The sequence below is a fragment of the Canis lupus genome, chromosome 2, assembly GCF_003254725.2.
Source record: "Canis lupus dingo isolate Sandy chromosome 2, ASM325472v2, whole genome shotgun sequence".
Lineage (NCBI taxonomy): Eukaryota > Metazoa > Chordata > Mammalia > Carnivora > Canidae > Canis > Canis lupus.
In genome coordinates, this window is record NC_064244.1 from 29517107 (window position 1) to 29544372 (window position 27266).

The 27266-nt window shown below is 39.0% G+C and overlaps 1 long non-coding RNA gene across 2 annotated transcripts; it reads left to right on the forward strand.

The window, feature by feature from the left end:
* The first annotated feature begins 1112 nt into the window (after positions 1-1112).
* On the forward strand, positions 1113-27266 carry LOC118353892 (uncharacterized). 2 transcript variants are annotated; one of them, XR_007405953.1, is made up of 2 exons: positions 1113-1263; positions 25050-27266. It is a non-coding gene; the product is annotated as an uncharacterized LOC118353892 (long non-coding RNA). The 2 variants fall into 2 exon arrangements; XR_004813437.2 differs by lacking the exon at positions 1113-1263 and adding an exon at positions 23683-23756.

Here is a 27266-nt window from a genome sequence, read left to right on the forward strand (position 1 = left end):
TGACAAAACACACCAGGCTGGTTGCATCCTTCTGAGATGATGCCTTCCGAGGTGAACACACCCAGGGTCCATCAAAGATGCTATCACACACACATTTGAAGGTACTGACTCATATGAGTGAGAACTGAGGCATAAGATTTTTTTCAGATCTATTGGTTATGGATAAAGTTATACATAAAAATAAAAGCAATACAATTATAGCTGTTGTCCCTCCAAATACTCTGAAAATAATCCAGGATAAAGGTTTTGGAATTATGCCAGGTCTCAAATACAAATGAAAACAATTAATATGAGTTCCCAATAACATGGAAATAAATCAAGAAGGCAAATTCCTTGGGAGATTTGTTGATGGGTTGATAAAGTGTTGATACTGAAATGCAACAGCATTATAAGATGCTTATTATATTTCTAAAGTGTTATATCATAACTATTCATCAAGGGTAAATCGATTTTTTTTCAGTTTCTCAAAGACACATAAAATCTTGATTGTCACTTTTAATATTAATATAAAAATTAATCCAGCACACCTCACCTTTTGGATAAGCCTAAATAGAAGTGCCTACATGAAAAGTATGATTTTGTTCCCCATGTTCACATTGCTTTGTTTTGTTTTTCTTTTTCATTCTGGGGTGGCTTTGCTGTCACAAGGGAATGTTTTATTTTAACTTATATTTAGACTTGTTTTTAAGAAAAATATGTGAGTACCAAGCATTAGAATTGGTGAACAAACGTAACTTCTCCCCCATTAGGTGTTCAGTTATTCATTTTTAACTCTGTTTGAGGTGTACCTAAATCTCCAGATTCTATATTTATCAGGAAAGCACTTGAGTATTTCCTTTGTAGCCGTTAGATCCAGGGACAATTTGGTACATATGTTTCTAATTGACTCACACTTAGCTCATCCAAGTCTAGTTTTATGGAGGAAATGTGATGTCCAAGAAGCTGCTGGGAGGCACTTTTCTTGGAAAAAGGAAGTCATGTTCTTTTATTTTATAGTTTACAAACTGACTTCTAAAGATTGGCATTTATTTCTAATGTATGAAATCACAAAGTTCAAGTACATTCTAAATTTGGCAGGACACTCTTCCATTTCTGATTAGGATGATGTCACAGTATGAAGCTGTAGGGCAAAGAAACTACAATACCACTGGACCGAAGAGACAGACACTGCATTTCCAGGATTCCTTTCTCTTGAAACTCCCTTCAACTGAGGCCAAATCACTTGTGCACAGACACGGTCAACCCACAATGTCATATTTTCCGGTAAGTCTAAAACAAAATTATATAGCCTCTGAAGCAAAGTTGTTTAATACTTTGAAAATAAATTTTAATTTTTCCTAAAGATTGTATAACTCCATGGAATCCTTCCAACCTTATGTAGTATGTTTAGATTTTGATAGTTCCATTTTAGAAAATAAGTCATCCATTCCTATCAGTCTTACTGGAGAGCAACTGAGTTGTAGTGTAAACTTCAAAGCCTTTATAGCCACAGACTTGGTTCTTTCCACTTTCTTAGCTTTGTGATCACTTACAAAATAATTTATTTTATCTCCGTGTTTCGATTTCTTCATATATAAAGTGGGGGTGCTAATGATCACCTGCAATTTTGGCAAAAAAAAAAAAAGGTAAATGAAACCTTTGTGCACTGTTGGCGGGAATACAAACTGGTGCAGCCACTCTGGAGAACAGTATGGAGATTCCTCAAAAGTAAAAATAGAACTACCTTATGACCCAGCAATTGAACTAATAGGTATTTATCAAAGGATACAACAATATTGATTCGAAGGGGCACATGCACTCCAATATTTATAACAGCATTATCAACGATAGCCAAACTAGGGAGAGAGCCCAAACGTCCATTAACTGATGAATGAGTAAAGATGTGGTATGTATGCCCAATCGAGTATTATTTAGCCATCAAAAAGAGTGAAGTGTTGCCATTTGCAACGATGTGAATGGAGCTAGAGTGTATTATGCTAAGTAAAATAAGTCAATCAGAGAAAAACAAATACCATATGATCTCACTCTTACATGGAATTTAAGAAACAAAACAGATGAATGTAGAGAAAAGGAAAAAGGAGAGAGGGAAACAAGCCATAAGGGACTCTTAAGGATATAGAACAAACTGAGGGTTGGTGGAGGGAGCTGGGTGGGGGATAGGCTAGATGTGGGATGTGCACTAGGAAGGGCACTTGTGATGAGCCCTGTGTATGTAAGTGAAGAATCACTGAATTCTACTCAAGAAACTAATATTGTACTATATGTTCACTAACTGAAAAAAAAAAAAAGGTAAACGAGATCATGCCTGAAAAACAAGTAACAGTGGTTGGCATTTGTAGTGACTTAACAAATACTAATTTCCTTCCTTCTTAACAGGAAATCTCCCTACCATTATTGACAGCCAATCCCTATAATGAGTTCTGCTAGATAACAAAAACCCACTTTTAATCACATTTCAAGGAGTGAAATTCCTATGGCAACTGAGATTTATTATCTTCTTGGAGAATTCAAAGTGTTCGATAGATAGTGAAACTACATTTTAAACCAGAATTTAAACGTATTTAATTAAAATTTTAATCATGCATGATAGACTTTTTGACCTCCCTATAAAGAGAAAAATTGGAGAGCTTCTAGCCAACTCTTGTTTCTGTCACCGTCAGCATTTCTTTAATCACTGCTGTGTCTTCAGAGCATCTTATCAGCTCTGACAACACCACCCAGGTCTGTGTGCTAATCCACCAGAGCATTGTTGAAAAGACACGCTACTGTGTAGGTGCTTATTCCACCACAAATCACTTTGTGGAAAAAAGGCAAGACTAAAAATATAGATATGGGTATGTCCAAAACTTAAAAGAATCTTTAAAGTCCACCTCCAATGTTTAAATTTTTAAGATGTCCTTAATTTACTATTTCATCCGAGCATGTTAATGGTCTATGCAATATTTTATTATGTCGAGTTACAGTGGAATTGGGCAAAAACTCCAAATCCATAAAACCCACGCAAGTTCTCCTATCATACAAGATGTTGTATCTGTTCCCCCACCTGCTCTCTGATGGAGACCATCACCAATGGTCTCTGCACCTTAGGGACTGCTCTCAGCACTACGTCTGTTCCAGTTTTGATCCCTGTTGTTCTATGACTACAACCCTTTGAGATGACCACACTTTGCTCTTTACAATCGAGATGCCTTCAGAAGAGTCCCTCTGATTCCCTTCCCTCTAGCCTCTGACCTAGGTTATATTCCAGGAAGTATCTCTGTGTGCTTGGAGAAAGAAGCATGGCCCAGGAATAAAGAATATGGCTTTGACTGGGCAAATCTAAACTGAAATCCACCCCTTATTAACTGTGTCAACTTGGATGGGTTTAATTTTCTGAGCCTCACTTATCTATAAGATGATGACATTGGCCTACACGATGGCAAGGTGCATAACATTTTATAAATCTTTCAAAGTTGTTTCTCATTTAAGTTTTCCTCTTGGTTCTTATCTCCTACTTCATGATCAGCATTCATTAAAGATATTTTTCATTTGCAGCTAATAATACTTAGCTTTATAAATGAGTGTGAGTGATCCAGCCAAGAGAGCTCTCTGTATACACATCCTGGAAAGACCTTGACACAGACCTTGCAAACTTAACATTCTCTAAAGAGTGTCTTTTCCAGCATGTTTCTACTAGTGCCGGGGGGCAAAGCCATAATTGCCAGATACCCACATAGCAGAGAAGGATATCTAGCAATTTTTGTGTGAGTTTGTTTACTCAGGCAGGAAGTCTGAGAATTATTCAGTACTCAGTGAGCAAATTTACAATATGGTAACAAATAATTATATAAACAAGAATATAAAGAGGGATTCTAGCCTAGGTCGCTCAGTAGTTGAGCATCTGCCTTCATCTCAGGGTGTGATTTCAGGGTCCTGGGATCGAGTCCTACATCAGGCCTCTGGTTCTGTCTCTGCCTCTCTTTTTGTGTCTCTCATGAATAAATAGATAAATTCTTTAAAAAAAAAAAAAAGTAGGGATTCTGGTATGATTTCCACTTTCTCTTCATTATGGCATTGATTACGGTGCATGATATAAAGTGAGTGTGTCCCCCTGAATTCATATGTTGAAGCCTTAGCCCCGTAGGAGGTAGGGCCTTTAGGGGGTGATGAGATCATGAGGGTGGGACCCTTGTACTCTTGTAAGAATGAACGTGAGAGAGATGATCTATCTCTACCATGTGAGGACACAGCAAGAAAAGTGTCTTCTGCAGACCAGGAAGTGGGTTCTTAACAAATATGGAACCAGCTGGCACTTTGATCTTGGGATTTCCAGCTTCCAGAACTGTGAGGAGTGATTATTGTTTAATCACCTGGTCTGTGATGTTTTGTTATAGCAGCCTGAATGGACAGTACAGGTCAGCAGCAGGTGTTAGAACATAATTACCTTTGTGGTCTCGTTTGTATTTCTATTTGTGTATTTTCCAATTATGTGTGTACATTTCTGTGTGTTCTATATTCTCGTAGACACTCCTGGCCAGTACTGGGATATCATATTTGTGTGGATCCTTATTATTATGGTTGGATTTTTGCTTTTTGATGGTTTTAGTTCACTTTCAGCCCATTCCCTCAACATGGGAATTTGGAAGAAGAGATACTAAACAAATTTTCTTGAAAAGTCGACTTGTAAAAAAAAAAAAAAAAAAAAAAAAGAAAAGTCGACTTGTTTATTCCTTAGCTTCTCTTCCAGTTGCTTCTCTCAGCACTCGCTTACTACACCCTCTCACCCAGTCTGCCTGGAGCATTGATGAGGGTCAGACAAGAACTGAAGTGGTGTGTGATGGTTTTTATGATGATTGCTTTCTTAGTTCTACATCTATAGAAATCACACAGGGTAAGAGCAAGATTCTCCAACCTCGCACTACTGACACTTTGGGCTGGAAGATTCTTTGTGGTCGGCATGGTCCTATGCACTGTAGGGCATTTAGCAGCATCCCAGACCTCTGCCATCAAATGTCTGTAACAGACCCCTGCCCATTATAAGAACCGAAAACATCTCCAGATACTGTCAAAAATGATATTGGAGAACAAAAAAAACCCCCACAAAACCCTCCACTGAGATCCACTGATTTGGAGACAGAAATTACATTCAGAAAGGATAAGTTCATACGTAGTTACTTGAATAGCATACATAATAACTCATAATTACTAGTAACTATAATAGCTCACTTACCTTGAGCACCTGCCATGCAAGAGATGCTGTGCCACATTCTGCATACATAGCCTAACTTTATCCCTAAAACAACACTAAATGCCTGTTATGGGAATATATAAACCTAGGCAGGGTATACAGACACAATGAGGACTTCAAATTCTGTTGCCTTAAAAGTTACCTGAGGCATCTACTGCCAGAGCCTCATAAGTTTTCCTCACTTTATTCACGATCAATTGATCTGTTTTTTAAATCTTTTCTATCATTGATTTCTATTAGAATGTGTAGTATTAAAGGATATTTACCTTAAATTCATCCTTTGAAATAAATCCTGCCATTTTATTTTATTTTCCTGTGTTCTCATCAGTGTTGGACAGTGCAATTAATTGATTTTCTATTCTGTGTATGTCAACTTGTGTATTTAAATGTATTCTTGCCATTTAAACTGTCACTTTGGGAAGTACAATGACAATGGAGTTTGCCTCTGGCCCATGGGAATTGTTAGTAGAATGATATTACTTCATTATCCAGATTTTCTTCTTCACTGATGAAAATTGATTTTCAGTATACAGTGCAGGATTTTCAAAAGATGGAATTGCACGGTGAATACAGTTACCATTTTATATGTCTCACAACTCATTCTACACTCACAATCTTCATGTAGTACAGAAGAAGAGAGATTTTTATTTTCATTAAAAAATCCACATTTATCTAAGAATATTCCTCCAGAATACAGTCATGTTATCAGAAAATCTGCGAGCAACTTGTCCAGCTGAGAGAGTGAGAATTCATAACTCACTGTCAAGTCACCGATGCACTGGGAGAGGCTGAAATTAAAACTGTGTCTGAAGACAGATTGACATTCAAGGCCAAGTTTCTACCAACTCCTACAATTGATGACAGAATTTTACTGGACAGGCTCATCTGGACAACTTGAAAAATTATTTCATATCCTGAACTCAAATGATTAATAAGTATTTTATTCCTCTCAATAAATCACAGACTTATTGAAGATAAATGAACAGCCTTCTCTATGTCCAAAGTGCATCAATAAAGAATTTTGTGTGTTAAAGAAAAAGTAACTCCCAAGTTATAAATGTTAAACATGCTATTGAATTCCTAAGGCAAGACACCTTTCTCTGCCACAGACCCTGGGCCTCACTGCGCCACAACAGCCACATGAAAACGGGGCCTCTTCCCAATGTCCTGCATTTCTCTGGCTTCTCAGTCCTTGCCTAGAAAGACATAAAACTTGGAAGAAACAACAAAAATTGTCAGCCATGGGTTTCCTACAGCATTTCAACCTACGTGCAAAAGCTGGCAGTGTGCCTGGTGGGTTTTGGTCTTACATAATCCAAGGAAGAAAGCCGAGTGCTATGGACATGTTTCTGTTTTGCCTGTGACATACTCCAGACAGAGTTGCATCACTGGACAGCAAATGAAGTAATAGCAAATAAAGGGCTAGAGAGTGTGACAAGCAACAGTAAACAAGAAAGTTGTTAATCAAAAGAGAACTTTGTGAGAGAACACAAAGGTTTCTAAAAGCCCACAGTTGTTGTTCTGAACAAATAAAATTTGAAATGATCATCGGTCAAGAATTCTATACTATGCTGAAAAAGTATAATTTAATAGTTTATAATGCTGTTCATGTTTATTCGCATAACATTTTCCACATATCAGAGAATGTGTGAAGCACCTGTTGACAAATCACTACCTAGGATGGTCATAATATTTCATTACTAGCTCTGCACTACTCAGCTTGATAAAGACCCAAAATATTGGATTTTTTTTTTCTGTTTCAGAAAATAAAGTAGACAACATAAAAGGTAAAACTGGTTCTTCAACAAATATATTTAAAGGGTGGTGGGAAGTTAGTTTTATAAAAGTTCTGAACAACTAAGTTCACATATTTATTCGGCAAGAGACAAGTTGATTAGACTTTAGGACTATATACATGTGCTGTTTACTGTGGCTGTCACTGGGTTTAGAATTATAAAGAAGTCAGAGGAGCTCTTCCCTGCTTTCATGAATTATCTATTCCAGACTTCAAAGACAAGCCTAAACACATTCACAAGGAAGCAGGATGGCCGTCACATAACATGGATGCAATGCAACACAATGCAATGAACTCAGTGGGCTGTGAAATTAGTACAAAGTGTCCTGAAGGACAAACTCCAGATACAATATTGTTTCCAGAGGAGACTCTTGGAAAAGCAAACAAGTGAGCTGGAACTTGACCTATGATGAGAAGCTGGGCATCGGAACATTCCAGATAGAAGGAACAGGAAGTACAAATGCCTTAAAGCAGAAAATTGCTTAGAGTTTTGAGAAACTGATAGTAAACCAGTCTGTCCAGATTCAAGTCATTCAGGGTCCTCAAAAATTCTATTCTTGACATATTGGAGGCCACAGAAAAATAGAAAATTTTCTTTTGGAGAGCTCACGTCATCTGTCATGTGAAAGATGAATTGTAAAGAAGCAGACTCTTAGCGAGCACATCATTTAGCAGCTATTTTATGTAGCGCAGGTTAAGAGATGACAGTGGCTAAATCTAGCCTTAGCAGAGGTTCATAGCAGAGTGGATTTATTTGGAATTATAACTGATATAAGTGATGAAGAAAACTTGACACTCAAGGGGCCTACTTCAAAAAAAAATTTTTAATGGTTCTTTTTACTTAAATGAGCTATGTGGAGTCATCCAACATTTGCCTAGTTTTGTCTGTCCACTTCAAGAAACATGTTGAGGGATCCCTGGGTGGCTCAGTGGCTTAGCTCCTCCCTTTGGCCCAGCGTGGAGTCCCAGGATCAAGTCCCGCATCAAGGTCCCTGCATGGAGCCTGCTTCTCTCTCTGCCTGTGTTTCTGCCTCTCTCTCTGTGTGTCTCTCATGAATAAATAAATAAAATCTTAAAAAAACAAAAACAAAAACATGTTGAATATGTTGGTCTAGGTTCAAGCTAGAGCAACAAATACAAGATTACAGACTAGTACTTAAGAATTAGGAACTGAATCTACTTAGTGCTTAAGCATTAACAAGGCTAAGTGTATAGTTCAGTTTTAACAATATCTACAAAACTAAACAAGAAAGATAGATATTGTATTCTTTCCACATCCTGACCACGTAAAGAAAGAAAAGGATAATTATACTGTAGAGGTAGAAAAATTTTTCTTCTATCTTTCCAGGTTCTTTGGCTGATCTAGTAATTAAATTGACATAAGACAGATTAACAGGAGAAAAAACAATTTAATTTGATATATATGGGAGCATCATAAAAATAGACCCATGGGCAAGTCAGGCAGTTGAGGCTTATATGCCATTCTGGGCATATAAGGGCAGGGAGGTAGGGGTCTGTGGCTTCAAAGGGAAGGAAGACAATTCACAGAAAAAGGGAAGAGTAGATGCTTGGTAAACAGATGTTTCTCATGACTTGCAGAGATAGTGGGTCAGAGAGAGGAATTTGAACTCCACCCCCTGCCCCCACTGCCCCCAGATTACCACACCTAGTTCACACTCTTTGTAGACATTTCTGGTGATATCACTTTTCTGGAACCAGGCTCCCTGTCTAAATTCTTAGAAGCAGTTAAGGAGGAGGTAAAAGCTCTTCCGAGTTTTTGGGCTTTGATGATCTTCAGCTCAAAATAATCCACACACCAGATAGGCACATTTTGGGGATGCCCCTCACCACCCCAAGAGGTGATATTTCTTTTAGTGAAAATTTTGACTTTAGTTTTAAATATGGAATATGATTTTACCAAAGAGAGAGTGAGACAGAAGGGAATATTATAAAAAACAAACAACACTAGAAAAGACATGAAGATAAAACAGATTGGCATATCAGGGAATGCAAGAAAGTGTAGGTTAACCAGGTTACATGGCAAATGAGGAGGGTACCAGGATTTGAAGCTTAAGAGTTGGTTGGGCCCAGGCTATGACAATCCCTATATTCCACTGCGGAAGGGTGGTATTTGAGTGTTTTTTAGAAAGGAAAGTAAAATAATTGAATCTATATTTCAAGAAGATAACACTAGGACAAAATGGGGAATTAGCACAGGCTGTTAGACTGGTTCTTTTCTTTGCATCGAGCTTGAAGAAGCTACATAGCTAAAGGAAAACATGGTCTGGGCAATACACACACACATACACACAGAGTGAAAAACATATTCTGAGGGACAACAAGGCCTGGCATAAACTGTTGTGTGTATGGGTTGCAAGGAACAAGGTGTTAGATCTGTTGTTTGCACATAGCATACAAATTGCAAGAGAAAAAAGAATCTGCTCTTACTTGCCCTGAGTCTTTCATTGAGAGGATTATTACTGTCCAGGTATTACCGAAATTGGAAAGAAAGAGTCATCCTAGGGTAAAATGTTGATGAAAACAGGTTGACCAGCTGCCTTTGGACATGCACTCCTGAAGAACGCCTCCTTCCAGAGGCAAACACCTGAAGGAACATAAACTAAAAATATTTGCCTTTCAATTCTGCATCCCCTTAAAAGTTTAAAAATAAAACACTAGCTAGATGGGTACACCATAACAGAGATAAGTTATCAGCAGTGGCTCTGTGTTCTTTGGCACATACTGCTCTGGCCGCATTCTCTCCATTCCAATGGACCTCACCTGGAGGCACACAGATTGGGGCCTGCCTTTGCTTCTCCCTCAAATACTTTACCATCCATGATGGTAAAAGCCCCAGAGAAAATGGGCTCACAGGCCCATGGCTAAAATCTGGAGATTACAACCATGACAAAGGTGACAACAGGTGACTCAACATACACCTAGAAGCCTGAAAGGCTGTAAAAGATGAGGAATTTATGATAAAAAACCCTTACAAAGACAAAAATGGGTAGTTTTAGTCTGAAAAAGAAATAAGAACTTACCAAATTTGAAACAGAACTATTAAGCACAATGTACGGGAGTTGGAATAAAAGAAGCAAGCCCTGGGGAGAAAAGCAAGATCGATAAAGCTGTAGAGTGATGACGAGAAGCACGCCATTGAGGGAGCCTTGGATAAAGTAGCAGAAAGGGAAACATTCCTAGGAATGTCAACATCTGGGAACGGGAGTCTGGTAAAAAAGGAAAAGCTACAGGAAAGAAGGACCGCTAAGCTCTCCTCTCACATGCAGTACATTCCCGTGAGCTGGAGTCCCCTTGCTGCACACTAGGTCTGGGATGTGTGCGTGTTACAGCTGGAGGCCTGAGCCCTTTGCCAACATCTCTGAATCTCTCTCTACACCCCCCCCCACCCCGCCCCGCCTCCAGCTCCTGATAGTCACCACTCTACTCTTTCCTCCTGGGACTTCCCCTTTTTTAGATTCCATGTGTGAGGGAGATCACATAGCATTTGTCTTTCTGTGACTGATTTATTCACTTAACACAGTGGCCTCCAGATCCATCCATGCTGTTGCAAATGGCGGCATGTCCTTCTCTCTTAGGGCTGTGTTAACTGGTTGGCTTGTGGTAATCGTTTCACAATATGTGTATAAAACATACACACACATCTCAGATCATCACGTTCTACACCTTAAATATACACAACTTTGTCATTTATCTCTCAGTAAGGCTGGGGGGAGAAAAAGGAAGAAAGGAAATATTTGAAGAAAACAGGATGACAGACTTCTTGTCTTTTCAAATAGTGGGTTACGAATTGACAAGGTGTCAGAATTACCTGCCACAGCAACCACCAGCTTCTGATTTGGTAGGTCTGGTGTTGGGCACAAGAATTTGCCTTTCTAGCAAAGTTGAATCCTTCTGGAGACCATATTTTGAAAACCACTGTTTCAAAAAGGTAAAAGTTACCTAATTTAAATAGCCGATAGAATGCTAAAGAGAACTGAGATGGGATGAGCACTGGGTGTTATGCTATATGTTGGCAAATTGAACTCCAATAAAAAATAAATTAAAACAAACAAATAAATAAATATAAAGAGAACTGAAAAAAAAATCTGCCTGAGAACACATTAAAAGAAAATTGAAGAAAATATTCTCTGAAAATCATTTAAATGCTTCAGAGATTAAAAAAAAAAAAAATGACCACCGACAAAGGTAAAAAAAAAAAAAAAAGAAAAGAAAAGAAAATCAGACAGACAAAACTGGATCCAAGAAAATAAGTAATATTTTAAAACATGGAAGGAAAAGGAAAAGCTTTGAATCTGTAATTTTATAGCAACCCAAATTGTTTTGTAAAATAAGGGCACAATACTTATTATCTCAGCCACACAAGGTCTTTAAAACATTGCGTCAGAAGGACCATCTTAAAAAACTCTTAGATTCATGAAATTGCAGCCAGCTAACATTTCAGCTTGAGAGTAGAGTAAAATCTCAACCGTCATGCTTCTTGACACATATAAGATAGTTATTTTTGTAAAATGTCCCTCAATTTGGTCTTGACAGGGCATTGTAAATATTATGTATTCTGAAAGCTTCTGACTCATCTGTTTTATGATTAGAAACAAGTCAGAACTGCTCATTATCTCAGCTTCTGTGGTAGAAATGAAGAATTAGAATGGCCACTATGGTTTTTTTTAAAGATTTTATTTATTTATTCATGACAGACACACAGAGGGAGGCAGACACACAGGCCGAGGGAGAAGCAGGCTCCATGCAGGGAGCCCAATGTGCGACTCGATTCCAGGACCCTGGGATCACGCCCTGAGCTGAAGGCAGACACTCAACCACTGAGCTCCCCAGGTGCCCCAGGAAGGCCACTAATTGTATGGGATATGGTCATCCACATACAAAAGCCAGAGACTCAAAAATTAGAATAAAAAAGAGAGTTTGTCAATGTCACCTAACAATAAAACTCCAAATATATGGTATTACCTACACCAGCAATAAAAATGTAGAAAATATCATACTGAATAAGATAGTTCCATTAGTACTAAGAAAATAGAGCATTTCAAAGCACTGACTGAAGAAAGAAGACAAAGATCTCTCTGGAGAAAAAAAAATTGTATATTTTGAAGGAACTTCAAGACGGAGAGACATCCTGTGATTAGTTGGTATTATTATTAGTTACTAAGTATTGTTCATTGATGATTGCACATATTATATCATCAGTTCTATGGTGTCCTATCAAAATTCCAGGTGGATTTTTCCCCATATTCAACATCCACCCATTTATTACTTAACATCCTAGACAATGCAAATGTTGTTAATGCTAAGATTTGACAAAGCTTCATGGTGGATATACAGCTGGGTGTATTTTGGTTTGTTTTTTATTATTTATTATTTTTTTATTTTTTATTTATTTATTTTTTAAAAAGATTTATTTATTTATTTATGATAGACATAGAGAGAGAGAGAGGCAGAGACACAGGAGGAGGGAGAAGCAGGCTCCATGCCGGGAGCTTGATGCGGGACTCAATCCCGGGACTCCAGGATTGCACCCTGGGCCAAAGGCAGGCGCTAAACCGCTGAGCCACCCAGGGATCCCCTGGTTTGTTTTTTAAATTATGATTTTATTAGAGCAGTTCTAGGTTCACAGCAAAACTGAAGGTAATGTACAGAGATTTCCTGTGCCCCCTTGCCCCACACTTGCACAGCCTCCCCCACTGTCAACACCCCCAGCAGAGTGGCATTTTTGTTACAACTGATGAACCTACAGTGACAAGTCAACATCACCCGGAGTCCACAGTTTACATGAAGGTTCATTCTTGGGTGACACATCGTAGGGAGTTGGACTAATGTACAATGACACGGACTTATGATATCATACAGAATATTTCCACTGAGCTAAAAACCCTCTGTGTCTGCCCACTCGTCACTCTCTTCCCCCCAACCCCTCCCTGCCAACCACTGATTTTTTTGCTCCACAGTTTTACCTGTCCAGCCTGTTATGGACTTGGAATCATGCAGTTCGTACCCCTTCCAGATCAGCATCTATCACTTAATAATAGGCCTTTAAGGTTCCTCCAAGTCTTTTCAGTGCTTGATAGCTCATTTCTTTTTAGAGTTGAATAATATTCCATTGTTTGTTAATTTACCCACCCATCTACTGAAGGACATTTCTGCTGCTTTAAGTTTTGGCAATTATGAAGAAACCTGCTATAAACTTCTACGTGTGGGTTTTGTGTGGATATAGGTTTTCAGCTCTTTTGTGTAGATTATAGGGTAAGAGCACTATAGTCAGAACCCGCCAAGCTGTCTCCCAAAGTGGCCACAGCACTTTGCATTCCCACCAGCGATGAATAAGAGGTCCTGTTGCTCCACATTCTTACCATCCTCCGCATTCCTGCTCCACCTTGCCAGCACTGGGTGTTGTCAGTGTTCTGGATTTTGTTCATTCTTATAATTGATTTTTGAATGTGGAACCAGAATTGCATATATGAATAAATCCCATGTGGTCATAGTATATAATTCTTTTTACACATTGTTGGATTGAATTTGATAACCTTTTGTTGAGGGTTTTCAGTTCATGGGAGATATTCATCTAGAGTTTTCTTTAATATCTTTGTCTGATTGTGTTAATGAGTTTGGTTTATTATCTCTGTGTCTATCCTCTGATAGAGACTGTAGATAATTGGTATATTTTTCCCCTAAATTTTTGGTAGAATTCACCAGTAAGCCCATCTGGGCTCAGAGCTTTCTGTTTTGGGTGATTTATTAATTACTGATTCAACTTCTTTAACTGATATTTAATCTATTATATACTTGTATTACTATCAATTTAATAGATAAGATTACCTATTTCTACTTTGAGTTTTGGGAGAATGTGTCTTTCAAGGAATTGGTCCATTTCATCTGGGTCATCCAATCTGTGGTCAAAGAGTTGTTCATAATATTTCTTTATCATCCTTTTATTGTCCATGGGACCCACAGTGATGTCTCCTTTTCCATTTATGACAACAGTGATTTGTGTCCTCTCTTTTTTTCTTAGTTAACCTGGTTAGATCCTTATCAGTTTTATTGTATTTTCAAAGAACCTGGTTTTGGTTTTATTCATTATCTCTCAATTTCATTGATTTCTGCTCTAATGCATATTATTTCTTTCTTTTGCTCACTGTGGATTTAATTAGCTCTTCTTTTTCCGGTTTCTTAAACATAAACTTAGGTTACTGATTTTATATCTCTTCATTTCTAATATGTGCATTCAATGTGCTAATTTTTCCTTCAGTCATTCATTGCTTTCCACACATTTTTAATACATTGTGTTTTAATTCCTATTTAGTTCAAAATACTTTTTATTTCTCCTGTCATTTTTTTCTTTGACCCATGTGTTACTGAGAAGTGTGTTGTTTAATCTGCATGTATTTTGGATTTTTTTCCAGATACCTTTCTATTACTGATTTCTGGTTTAATTGTGTTGTGGTCTAAGAGCAGACATTGCATGAGTTCTATTTGTTTGAAGTTGTGAAGGTACATTTCTGACCCCGAATGTGGCCTGTCTTGCTGAACATCCCATATGAGCTTGAGAAGAGTATGGATTTTGCTGTTGTTTGGTGAAGTATTCCTTCGGTATTAATTTTATCTTGTTAATTGATGATGTTGTTGAACTCCCAAGTGGATTTTTTTTTTTTTGAGGAAAAAGTACTATACATAAGTTTATTTTTCTTTATACCCATCTCTAGGTGTTATTTCTATTCCTGCTTTACTATGTTGGTCTCTAATCACCACCATGACCATTTCTTCTTAATATATTAGCAATGACTAAAACACAACCACTAGTGCCTTTTTGAGTGAGGCATAATGTGAAAAAGTATTTGTCAATGTAGGCTTGTAAATTAGGTTCTAATATGAGGGCAACCCACTTCCAGTGGAGTCATTAAGGAAATATTAGGAGGAAGGAAACAGAGTGAATATTTGATAGTGATAGCCCAGTGTAATATCAGCTGTTATTTAGATTGTAATTAAATGTCAGCTGTACATCATTTTGCCAACTACTCCTGATCTGAGGGCACTCGAGCTGGTTCTCCAGGTGGAAATGTGGTTTACCTCTCACTTTGCCACGTTTCCTGTGATAAGTCTGACAGTGTCATTTTCTACTAGTTGATAATTAACAATGAAGGGAGAACCTGCAGGTAGATTATGATGAGAACTCTGTTGAGGTTATAGGATTCCCTATAAGTAACTTCCTTTTTCAAAATAAAATTTATTTATTTATTTATTTATTTATTTATTTATTTATTTATTTATAGATTTTATTTATTTATTCATGAGAGACACACAGAGAGAGGCCAAGACATAGGCAGAGGGAGAAGCAGGTTCCCTGTAGGGAGTCCGATGCAGGACTCGATCCCAGGACCCTGGGATCAGGCCCTGAGCAAAAGGCAGATACTTAACCACTGATTCACCCAGACACCCCCTAAGTAAAAACTGTAACTAAATATTTTAAACTATTTAAAATTCATATTTAACAGTATTTATAATTAATAAAATTATACAACATTTGTGACAAATCATTTTTATAATTTATTCTGATATTAATGGAGAAGGGATATTTGGGAAAATAGACTATGCATTGAACTATTTTCTTTAAATTTATTGAATGCTTACAGGCAATGTAGTTTAGAGAATTTTGAACTATTTAAGATTTTATTTACTTATTTGAGAGAGAGCAAGTGAATGAGAGAACACAAGCAGGGGAAGTGGCAGAGGGAGAGGAGAAGCAGGTATCCTGCTGAACAGGGAGCCTGACTCAGGGCTTGATTCCAGGATCTCGAGATCGTGATCTGAGTTGAAGGCAGATGCTTAACCGACTGAGTGACCCAGGCACCACTGTAGTTATTTTTTAAGAGTGGTATGAGAATTTATCCTAAATAATAGGTTTTTTTGAGCCGGGTAGTGACATGTCTGTTACTTATTGAAGTCATCTCTGTCAAGACTGAGTTCCTCGAGAGTTGAAATTTGAAGGCAGCAACCTGCTTACCTTTGCCCACTTATCTTTAAACCTGGTAGGCGCTTAATAAAACTTTGTTGAAATAAAATGACATCTTGTCATTAGCCACTGCCTCATTTTGGGGGAGCTTGCTGTGGAAAAAAGTACAGCAGTTGATTTAAATCAACTCTAAGAATTTGCAAACTGATTCACCTCTGCTAAGTAAGAACTATTCTATCAAACTAAAAGCATCGGTTGCATACCTTCTGTGTATTTAGTATCATTAGATTGGCACACCTACTGAATAATTGTGAGCAGATGGAATTAGCTGATATAAAAGAGCATGTGTTTTTTCCTCTCCACCCACACATACACAAAGTAGAAAAATAGAATTCTCCATCATTTTTTTTTCTAACAAGGACATGTTCAGATGTATTAGTCAAACTTGGAGCCCCTCCAACACTAAAGCTTACATCTAAATTTAGAACTAATGAGCTCTCTGTATGTACCAGACTGGAAAGCACATATTCTCTCCATTAGCATCAAGGCACTTTTATTCGACATAAATCTATTGCCAAAGAGAATATTAATGTTCCTTAGTGTTATTGGCTCACAGAACTCATCCTTTTCTTAACGTGCTTGGGAAAAACACAAATATATCCATCATGGAAGAACAGCAAGTGTGTAGAGAAAACAGAAGGTAGGGAATCATAGAGATCTCCATCAAATAGGCCGTAAAGGTCTTCTAGTCCAACACTCTTCAGCTGCTGGAATTCCTTTCAAAATAACTTCCCTGGATGATTATCCAGCCTCTAAATACTTCCCCTGCCAAGGTTCTCTGATCCCCTTTTCCCTTTTGCTAGCTCTGATCGATAGCGTCCCTGGCATAAAATCAAAATCCTTTTTGCTACTGCCTCCCAATTAGTTCCAGATTTGCTCCTTTGGACACACAGATTGATAACTCTTTCATATGACTTTTTAAAAATGCTTGGTGACGACTACCACATATTCTCCTTCTCCAGTTTCTTATCCCTCTGTTTCCCAGTTCTCTCTTCTCCAGGCTAAAAACTTCAGTTTATTTATCCTTCCTTGCATGTTCCCATTTCAAGTTGCTTCACCCTCCTGGCCACACTCTTGTTACGTTCCAAATAACACAGCTTTCCTAACAAGGGCATCCATGACTTTTAAAGGAAGTTAATTGTGGCAGAAATGTGATAAGTGGCTGCTGGGGAATGTACTCAGTCCCCAACAAATGGTTCTGACTAAAATAAATGACTATTAAAATAGTACATTTGGCTTGGAGAGGAGAGAGTAAACCCAGCACTATCTTGCTTACAGAATCAAAGGAAGTAATGGTCACTTTGATGGGATGAGGCTTGGGAGATGAAAATCTTGAGGACAGCTTCAAGTCAACCTTGGGAGGTTAATACAGATAATACCATCACTTTTCGTTCTAATATAAAGAGTTTGGTAAATTTAAGTATAGGAGGAAATGCACAGTACACTGAGTATGTTTGCTTAGAGGTGGTTAATAAAATTTCTGGGTAGATAAGCTTATAGAGCAATTACAATATCTATATGCTGGTTGTATGCTCCCTTAGGTGATTCCTAAATTTGGTGGAGAGTTCTTTCATCGACATGTTCTCCAAAATCAATTTGTTCTTCTGAAATGAAAATCCTTATTTTATACTCTGGGATCTCTGATTTAGAGGAGGCGAAAAAACCTCTGGAAAATTGATTTGCACAAAACCATAGAGTGATATAGATTTTTAAAACTTGCAAAGCTAATTCTCATGTTTCTGAGATGAAGACATTAGGTTGGCTGACATTCTGTGCTTTCATCCAGTTTTCTTCAGGTAACCAGATACCTGAAGAATTCAGAATACAGAACTCTGGGAACCCAAATAATTTCTTTTTCTTTCTTTTTCTTGCTTAAGATTTTATTTATTTATTCATGAGAAACACAGACAGAGAAGCAGAAACACAGGCAGAGGGAGAAGCAGGTTCCCTGCGAGAAGCCTGATGTGGGACTCGATCCCAGAACCCTAGGATCATGATCTGAGCCAAAGGCAGATGCTCAGCCACTGAGCCACTCAGGTGCCCCAGCCAGACAATTTCTATTGGAACTCTCTCCTAGTTTTAACCATTGGCACCATGTTAATCTTATGTAAGTGTGTATGGTTGATTAAAAGTTGCTCTTATAACATAATCTGGTTTGCTTGAAGTTTCTATTTCCTGCCCCCAGGCCATCTAACTAATTTTTATTTGTGTTCTATTAGAGACAAAGTTTTGGACTTTCTCTTATAGCTTACAATCATATTAGCACTAGTATATTTTGGCCTACAGAATTTCACACCTTTCTCTCCTTTAAAAACTTTGCTGATTTCTCCTTATCCAAAGTAATGTTTGTTTTGAAACCTCAAATGATAATGCATGAAAAATTTTGCCTTAATTTGCATGTAGAAGTTTGAAAACCATGGGCCCACAGGTCAGGATAGCAGCCACCCTGTGCAGTACGAGATACAACTGTCCTTTATTATCTGACATTTTCATCTTAACTATCTTTAAATTCCCACGCCCAGCTACATTCTTCCTTTTCAAAATATCATATTTCTCAATTGGTTCACTGCTCTCTAGTCTCTAGATGTATTAGGTATTTTTCCATTTTCATAAATTCTTATCTGTTTGAGAGGCCTTTCTCTGGATATATGAAAAACCCACAGCAAATGCTGTACTCAATGGTGAAAGATTAGAAACTTTTCCTCCAAGGTCAGGAACAAGACAAGGAAACAAGTTTTTCTCTCTTCTTTTCAACATAGTTCGGGGGTTCTGGCCAGAACAAGAAAAGGAAATTAAAGATATCCAAATTAGAAGCAAGAAGTAAAATTGTCTCTGTTCACAGATTGTGATCGCATCTGTAGAAAACCCTGAAGACTCCACCAACATCTTTAGGAACTGATAAGTGAATTCAAAAGTACAGGATATAAACTCAACACACAATTCAGTTGCATTTCCATGCACTGACAATGAACAATCTAATAGAGAAATTATGAGACAATTCTAGTTATTATAGCATCAAAAAGAATAAGATACTTAGGAGTTAGCCAAGGAGCTAGAAGACTACAATGCAAACTATAAGGAGACCACTGAGGAAGGAATGCAAACTACAATGCAAACTATAAGGAGACCACATTAAGGAAGACAGAAATAAAGAGAAACACACCCATCATGAACTAGAAGACTCTATATCGTCAAGATGCCAATACTACCTAAGACAATCTGTGGATTCAATGCAATCCCCATCAGAATCTCATGACATTTCTTTGCAGAAATAGAAAAACCCATTCCAAAATTCATAGGGAATCACAAAGGATCCCAAGTAGCCAAAACAATCTTAAAAACAAAACAAACAAACAAACAAACAGGAGTGCCTGAGTGGTTCAGTTGGTTGATTTCAGCTCAGATCATGATCTCGGGGTTGTGAGATTGAGTCCCAAGTTGGGCTCTGTGCTTGGTGTAGAGCATGCTTAGAATTCTTTGCTTAGGCTCTTCCCCCTGTTGCTCACTTTCTCTCTGTCTCTCTAAAATAGATAAATAAATATTAAAACATAAGAAAAGAAGAAAAAAGTTGGAGGACTCATACTTTCTGACTTCAAAAATTACTCCAGTAATTTGATTTTTTATTACTACAGGAATCAAAACAGTGTAATCCTGGTATAAAGGCAGATACACAGGCCAATCTAACAGAACAGGGATCCCAGAAATAAACCCTCACATCTATGGTCAGATGATTTTTTTTTTTTTTTTTGGTCAGATGATTTTTAACAAGGATGCAAATATCACTTAAGGGGAAAAGTGTAATCTTTGTATTAAGTGGTTCTGGGAAAACTAAATATCCACATATGAAATAATGAAGTTGGATCCTTATCCTACACCAACTACAAAAATTAACTTAAAAGGCATCAGAGACCTAAACCTAAGAGCTAAAACTGTAAAACCCATAGAAGAAAACATGGGGCAAAAGTTTCATGACCCTGGATTTCGTTGCTTCTAGCTTTCATCAGTTGTGAATAAAGCTGCTATAAGCATTTGTTGTGCAGGTTTGTATGGGCATATGTTTTCAGCTCAATTAAGAAAATATCAAGAAATGTTATTACAAGATCATACATATGGTAAGACTCTATTTAGCTTTGTAAGACAATGCCAAACATAGGGCAAAAACTTCATGACTTTAGATCTGGCTGGACTTTCTTGGATATGACCCCACAAGAGAAAAAGAGACAAATTGAACTCCATGAAAAATTTTCTAATTTATTCATCAAGAGACAAAATCAACAGAATAACAAGATAACCCACAGAATGGGGGGATAAAAAACACTTGCAATTCATGTATCTGATAGGAGATTAATATTCTCTCTATTTACCTCATATTTTGCATATCTATATCCCTATAGATGGACACTGGGTTACTTCCACGTTTTGGCTATAAATAAAAGGTTGTCTCAACCTTTTATTTAATCTTGCCTCAACCTTTTATTTAATCTGCTCTAAGGTCACCAAAAATTTAAAAATAGCTACAGAATTAAACTCTCTATAAGCAGTCTGACAAAATGGTGGAGTAGATAAAGTGTTTGTTTGCCCACTTCACTTCCTAATACTCTTTATCTCTGAGTAGAGACCCTGAAATCTCAGCAGTGAGTGAGCACTGCATACTTGCTGAGTCTAGAGGCCCATCCTAATTATTTCTTGTTAGCAGTTCTTTTCTTTATTATCTTGCTTTGCCATTACCACAGAGTAGGGGTTCACAAAATACTTTTCCTGTGTCTAATTTCTGTAATGTATGATCATTTTATTCATGATCATAAAATATTAATACAAAAACTGAGCACATTTTTATTGAGTAATTACACTATATGCTTATCTTATTCGATCCTGACAATAACTAGATGAGATGGATTACGGTGTTCCATCATTTTATGGATGAGGACCCTGATGCTGAAAAGAACATGTAATTTACCCAAGGTTACCTCTGATCCAGTCTGGCTGGCTCCAAAGTTCTTGGTCATAAGCTCTGAAATAAGATTAAGGAGAAGGGAGGGTCTTCTAAGAACAGCTTTCCACCCAAAAAGGCTCGTTTTAATTCTGAGAGCTCTAAAATTTTGGCAAACCTATGAAAGCAAGTATTGTGGATGGTCATCCACTCTATTTCTGTGAACTAATCACCTGAGGTAGTCTCAAAAGAAGGAGAGGTGGTTGTAAAGTGGGATTAAATGAGAAGAAAGAAACAAGTTTATCATCTTGCAGCTCTGAAAATAATGATAATCCCTAGGAGTAGATTGCATTATGTCTGATGCCAAGAGTGATGTTTTTAAATAGGAGTATGTTGTTTAACACTGGCAGTGGTTATAATCACCCTCTTGATAATATCCTCTTACAAAAATAAATAATTTAAAAAGTAATAATGACTTTTACTCTTTTCTTGAATTTTTTGAAACCATTGCTTTACTGTTTTATAATTAGTGAAAGATCTTATGAAATTATGCATAACTCAATACTTTAAAAATCATTGTTTCCCTAGACTTTGAAATGCTGTTCGGTACTGTCATTTAAAAAAAATTGGCTTTGTGTTTAAATATGAAAATTTGCAAGCAATTAGTTCTTTTAGTGGACTAATTGCTGTAGCCATTTAAAACTAAAATTAAACAGTGCAGCTATTTCAATTTGAACAGGAAGACGTATTCTCTAACATAAATAAATTCATAGGACGTTTCCTAGGGAGAGTCTAGCTGTTTTCCCCTGGGTATACATTACCTTGGTCAACTTAAACAAAGGGCTGTTGGGCTGATGATTAATAATCTGAGATTTCTCTAAAAAAGCTTCAGTGCAATTGATCCGGAAGACACAGTGCTGTCGATTGGGTCATTGATTTTTAAACTTCACATTCCCTTCCACACTACCAAGTTATTAATCAGTTGCAATGGCTTCACTGGAGATATGCTAATTAATAAACCCCTCTGATTAACTCCTTGATATATCCTTGACCCAATTATCATTACTGCAAAATTTTTAAAGTCCTTCATCATATTGTACAAGTAATCTATAGAGTTCGATAGCCACCAAGAAACACACAACACCATTATTTTTCAGACATACAGGGGAATGAGCTCCATTTGGATAATATCCAACTTGGTCCCAGAAGGTTAATAAAATGAACAAGAGAAAGTCATTGCAGTATGTGTGTTTGCAGAGGTAAAGAAACAGCCCCAAAGTGAGGGGGCCCTGGCTTCACCATTGGGGGATAAGAGTTCTTTTACTAAGAACCTGCACACTCGTGCAAACTTGAGCAAGAGGTAATCTCCCTCGGAGGCTCATCCATTAGCGTGGAAAGTGAGGGCAGCGCACAAGATGATTTTGAACACACTAGCAAACTTTGACCCAATCCTGGAGCAACTGGTGGGCCTGTAAACCCAGAAAGCTTCCATGGCAACAGAGTCGGGGTAATCATTACCACTGCTCAATGTTTTGATTCTTTGCAACAGATACCAACTGTGATGGTCTCAGTTGTGAAGGAATTTGTTGTACAAATATTGGATAGTCCGTGGGGTTTTCTGGAGGGTTAGAATCTCCATAGCCATAAACACAGACAGACACGCTGCAGTGTCAGGTGGCTGAGTAAGGACACGGCTGCAGCTGTTACCCCCATCACCCCAGGACAGGACTTCCAACATCACTTCTCATGCCACTTCCTCTACTCTATCCAGAAATCACAGGTTCTCCATCTTAGCAAGCAGGTGAGGCTCCAAGACCATGGAGGTCTATACAGTAACCCTCTGACAGAGGCTTAGCCGGGGTCTATACAGCATTCTTATGACCGCAGATACCTCCAGCACAACAGGATCTGCTGTTTCCTATGGCTCAAGCTGGGGGGGTCCCTTTCACTCATGTTAAGCCTGCTTCAAAGTTGTCTCTGTTCCAGGCCCTTCTCAAAAATAGCAGCCCTCCCAGGCACCGAATAAGGGGGTGGAGTAGTATTTCTGGGTTCAGATCTCACTGGCTCCAAAACCAAAGAACCATGTACTGAGAGCTGTGTGTGCTTCCTTCTTTGTGTCAGGAGATGCAAGATATAAACGTGTTCTTTACTCTCAAGAAGATGTCACACCTGAAGCTAATGTAACATTGTGTGTCAACTGTGCTCAAATAAAAAAATAAATTAAATTAAATTAAATTTTTTAAAAGTGGTATCACAGAATGCTCCTGTGCACTAGGTCCCTGAACTCTTTACCCCTTAATCTCTAGTGGGACTTATTTCCCACTGTAGGGTAGCAGAGTCTATCGCTCCAAAAGATGTCACTTTGGCAGGAGGATGATTTGAAGCCAAATAGATTGAGAAGAAACGGATAGAAGAAAATCTCTCTATCCTCCCCTGTAGATCTGTAAAGATGTCCCCCTGTCCCCTTCTCTACCAGGAAGGACAGAAGTTGCACTGGAGACATCTTTATATCCTGATCAGTCCAGAGATGGCGCAGAGGAGTCTACGCAGCCAACCTCAGTAACTAGGCTTCATCTCCCACTAGCTCCCCAGAGACTCGCCTCTCTATAACATGCCACCCTAGGAACGCAAAATTCTTTTCCTTTGTCTTGTCATCTCTCTACGTATTTATTGTTCTTTCCCAAGATGCTCTATAAACCCCAAGTTCTAAACAACCCTTTGGATTACTCCTCCCTGAGTGCTCCCGTGTGCACGCGCGATGCACGTGGTAAGAAACTCCTCTTTGTTTTCCTCCTGTTAGTCTCTGTCAGTCTAGTTCATGGCCATCCCAGTCAGAGAACCCAGAAGGGCAAAGAGAATGAGACATCCTAACTTGTCTACCTCAACAGTTGTCTTTGTGGTAACTGCTCACTGCTGTGTACAGTCTTTCTCTAGATGGGTCAAGTACTACCCTCAAGCTGCCCATCTACCTCACACTTGTGCCAACCTTGTCTGTCACCTGGGTCACAGATCCCCCTCATTGCCACGTGGCCTCAGCCACTTCAGAATCCTATCATGCCCACAGGTGCTGGGGAGCTCATGCTCTGCTCTGGTGCTGGCCCACAGGACCCTGACTCTGAGACGGTGTGCAAACCCATGCACAACCCCTGGTGAGCCTCCCTGTTCCTGGGGCTGAAATGTCCCAGCTCTCCAGAGCTGGTGAGCTCTCTGGCTTTGTGTAAGGATTCTTTGTAACGTGACTACCTCCCGGGATAGTCTTGCTCCTTGCTCCTTTCTCTGCCAAGGCCACGCTGGCACCTTGGCCTCAATACCCGGATGCTGCTAGCATTTCTTTTGCCCCAGCCTCGTTAGGTATAACGGACAAAAACTGTATCTTTAAGGTGTAAAATGTTCTGTTTCATACACATATGCGTTGTGAAATGATTTCTATGATCAAGCTAAGTAATATATTTATCACCTCACACAGTTAGCATTTTCTTTTTTGTGGTGAGAACACTTCAGATCTATCCTCTTGGCGAATTTCAAGGGCACAACACAGTCTTGTTACCCACAGTCATTGCTCTGTACACTTGACCTCTGGAGTGACTTCATTTGATAACAGAAACTTCATGGCTTTGACCAACATCTCCCACCCCCAGCAACCACCATTCTTGTGTGTTTTATATATACATATATACACACATCACACTTTAAAAAGAAGGAAATCCTGCCATTTGCGAGAACATGGACGAACCTGGAGGACACTATGCCGAGTGCAATATGCCTGTCACAGAAGGACAAATACCACTTGATCTCATTCTCTGTGGAATCTAAACACACGGCCCTCATAGAAGCTGTTGCTTCCTTTAAAGTTTCAGCAGACAGACGTGGCATATGAGCTGTTTACTCCCATAATTCACACTGTCGATATTTAACTTCCACTGCGAGGCTGCGCGGAAGCTTAGTAGAGACACTATTTTAATATTATCCATTTGTCATCACCATTACCCTTATTACTAATACTTTAGGATCCATTCAATGTTTCCCATTTTTTTTTCCTTTTTGTGCTGTTTTCTGACAGGCAACTCCCAGATTTCTCTCTTTTACCCGTTTCCAAATGAGTGACACACATCACACAAGGCCTGCGCTTGCTCAGCATTTCCGCCTGAGTTGACATAGTGTGGTGAGGATTGATGCCGAGAAAAGATTTCTCCTTTTCTACAAGAAAGTGGAGCTGTGACCTCAGTTTGTTCCCAGGCGGGAAGGGGGACAAGACCATCTTTGTTTTCCCTCCTTCTCTGGGGGTCAGTGGCTTTAGAGAGGCCTCATTAGCCCCTATTCTGGTCCCCAGAGCTGTGACTGCTGAAGTGAATACGGAAGGAACATGCATTATTGCTGTTGTCTGGGGAGTTAAAACCAACCGAAAAAAATGGCACTTAGATTAGAAAATGTGGAGAGAGGAGACAGGAAGACTCTTGAGAGATGAAGGGCAGTCACTCCAGAGATCCAGGGCCGCAGTGAAAGCGACTCCATGTGGCCGGCACAGATTTGGAAAGAAAAAAAAAAGGAAAAAAAAAAAAAGTCTTTTATCCAGGAAGATGGTCTTGTTCTTTCCAGTTACTTCTGTGTTACACCAGCAAGGCTCATAACTGCCTTGTATGCCTTATACGGTCTTGCTTTAGCCCCTCTGCGATCTCCTTTGCATGGATCTGCAACCAGGTGGTCAGCTGGCCCGAGCAAGTGGCTCTGGGGCCCTTAGACTCAGGCACCAAAGCCACCAAAGCCTCAGCTCCCCATGCTCCACGGCAGCCACTCTCTCACTGACTTGGCCTTGGGTCCTGGATTCATAGGAGAAGGCATTCAATGACCCTTGACAAAGAGAACCCATTGAACCAAAGCTCCAGGGGTGTTGGGACATTTGATTTGAGGTAAGCAGCCACTCTGCGGAGTTAGGGTTCTCATGTGAAGCTTTTCCAAAATCCAAGGAGCAGCCAAGGATCCTTTGAAAAGCAAAATGGAATTCCTGGGGCAAACAAAGAGATGAACGCAGACAGCACTCATTCACCTTGTTCTCTGAAGAAACATCTGAACTGCCTGGCCTCTCTGTGGCTCCCCAGTTCACGGTTTCTCAGGATATGGGATATGCTGGAAGCAGAAAGGAGATGTCTATAAATGTGTGTCATTCATGTCACGTTTACTACAGAGAAACAAGGCACCTCTGCCGACATGGAGCACTAGGAGCCTGCAGCAGACCTGCCCCTGCCTGCCCTTGGTCCTGGGCAGCCCCACCTAGACCCTCGGAGGGCTCTTCCCTCAGGCACATGGGGTCCTCCCCTGATGCCGTTCCATGCACGGCCCCTCTCTGATCGCTGAGACCTTATCCTCATAACCGTCATGGGACTGGATGCAAAACCTTCCACTTGCAACACTAAGGGATGGCTTTTCTATTTTATGACTGTTTTTTCAATGACATTTTTTTTTAAAGATTTGTGTATTTATTTCAGAGACAGAAAGAGAGAAAGAGAGCATGAGCAGGTGGGGCAGAGGAAGAGGGAGAGAGAAACTCTCCAGCGTGGAGCCCAACGTGGGCCTCGATCTCACGGCCATGAGATCACAACTGGAGCAGAAACCAAGTGTCAGATAGATGCTCCACCGACCGTGCCACCCAGGTGCTCCTATTTTATGACTGTTGGGCATAAATGGTCACCCTGCAAACATCTGAAATCAGTCTCAAAATGCCTCAAGCAAACCCGACGCCTCTTGTAAGGGCAGAGCCTGAACCAAGGAAGCGTTCTCCTTGACATGCTGAGATGTCTTCGTACAGAAAATTCTTCCTGATAATAAAATTGCTGACAAATGTTTATGCTCATTTATAAACCGTGTTTTACAGAAACTGAAATCCATTTCCTTTTCTTCTCCCCTCCAAAGGACTCTGGCAAAGTTAATACAAAAAAAAAAAAAAAAACAAAAAAAAAACACCTTGTAAGACGGAACAGATTATTCATTATTAATAAGACCTGAAAGCCAAAGACCCATGTGTTAATCTTTTAGTAAACTGCAAATGTTTCCACATGTGCATTGATGAACTGTACGTGCTTTGATTTTCGGCAAATGTTACGGAAGCGAAGAGAACAGAAAAGAAAGAAACAAGATAACAGGAAAAAAAAAGACTTTTGGGGGGAAAAGCATTGTGTTTGTGCACGTCATCTCCTTTTGCAATAACAACTGGCATTTTCTTGGATGATCACTGTATTTTGAAACGTTACCATAAACAATGTATGTTGGGAAAATTTTATAA